Source organism: Orcinus orca, chromosome X (genome assembly GCF_937001465.1).
Source record: "Orcinus orca chromosome X, mOrcOrc1.1, whole genome shotgun sequence".
Lineage (NCBI taxonomy): Eukaryota > Metazoa > Chordata > Mammalia > Artiodactyla > Delphinidae > Orcinus > Orcinus orca.
The window spans coordinates 22,865,543-22,867,304 of NC_064580.1; the positions used below are offsets into that span (position 1 = coordinate 22,865,543).

General features: G+C 49.1%; 1 pseudogene; it reads left to right on the forward strand.

Moving 5' to 3' along the window:
• Nucleotides 1-471: 471 nt before the first annotated feature.
• On the forward strand, nucleotides 472-1,524 carry LOC101271903 (melanoma-associated antigen B5-like; annotated as a pseudogene).
• Nucleotides 1,525-1,762: the final 238 nt, after the last annotated feature.

Here is a 1,762-nt window from a genome sequence, read left to right on the forward strand (position 1 = left end):
CCTGACAGAGAGAGGGGATAAGGAACCCCTTTACTTCCTCCTCTGGGGTCTCAGGGAAGTGGTGGATTTGGTTTGAGGTGTCAACTTCAAAGCACCAGAATAGAGGGGGCCCTGGACTTGCCAACAGTTGACATGATGATCCTGACTGTAAACTGAGAAGACTGTCACATCCCACAACAGAGGCTTCCGACTGGCAGCCCCAGCTGTTATCCCAGTATACCCCAGGCAGGGCTGGCAGGCTGCAGTCTAAGGTTCTAACATCCTCCACAGGGTTCTCAGGGGACAGGCTGACCAAAACAGAAGCTTTGAGGGGGCCTAGAGCAGTGCCCTCAAGGACCCTGCAGAGGTGGCCTTGGTTAAAGCCAGGGAGGAATCTCCCCGCTGAAGGTGCTCATAGCATCTTATTCTCCTTCCTCCAGGTGTCCACATCTTCTGACCTCCTGTCTATACTCCTTCCTGCTGTCCTTGACCATGCCTCAGAGTCAGAAGAGTAAGGCCCACGCTGGTGATAAACGCCACCAGGCCGGAGGTGAGACCGAGTTGTGGGGGTGCCCAGGCCATAGCAGCAGCGGAAGAGGAGTCCACTACCACCTCCTCTCCTCAGTGTGGAGGCACTACCCAAAGTCTGCCTGCTGCTGGGTCATGTAGCACTGCCCAGGAGCCTCAAAGAGCACCAACTACCACCACTACTTCTGCAGGCATTTCTTACACGATATCTGATGAAGCTTCCAACGGCCAACATGAGGATAGGGCAAGCGCCTATGAGGTCCCATCCTTCACTGAGAGCTCAGGAACTGACTTTTTAACCAGGAAAGCTGGGTTGTTGGAGCAGCAGTTCCTTCTGTACAATTATAAAATGAAACAGCCCATTATGAAGGAAGATATGCTGAAGATTGTCCACCAAAGCTACCACGACCGATTTGCTGAGATCTCAAGAGAGCCTCTGAGCGCACTGAGATAGTCTTTGCAGTAGATGTGAAGGAAGTCGACTCAACCAGTCACTGCTACGATCTTGTCAGCAAATTGAAACTTCCCAACAATGGGAGGGTGCGTGGTGGAAGGGGGTTACCCAAGACCCGTCTCCTGATGAATCTCCTGGGTATGATCTTCATGAAGGGCAACTGTGCCACTGAGGAAGACATCTGGAAATTCCTGAGTATGATGCGAGTGTATGCTGGAAGGAAACATTTCATCTATGGGGAGCCCAGGTAGCTCATCACCAAAGATTTAGTGAGGCTGAAGTACCTGGAGGACCGTCGGGTGCCCAACAGTGATCCTCCGCGCTATGAGTTCCTGTGGGGCCCGAGAGCCCGTGCTGAAACCAGCAAGGTGAAAGTCCTGGAATTTTTGGCAAAGGTCAATGATACAGTTCCCAGTGCCTTTCCATCTTATTACAAAGAAGCTTCGCGAGATGAAGAAGAGAAAGCCAGAGCCATGGATGCAGCCAGGGCTGACGCTACTGCCAGTCAGTGCACCTTCCAGGGCCATGCCCAGCAACATCTTCCCACCCCTGTTGAAGTCTGAGGTTTTTTTATCCCCCAGACAAGAAAATATAACATCACAATAGGGATTATATTCTTGAAAATGTGAAAGAATCCCACAGTAAAAGTTAGGATAATGGAATAGAAAAAAAAGTAAAACATGATCAATCTTAGTTTTCCTTGTTCCTTTTAATCTTTAGCTTTGTAAAAATAATTGATTTATACTCTGAGTTTCTTAGCTTCTTCAAGAAAGAGAAATTAAATCTTAATAAATTACACCT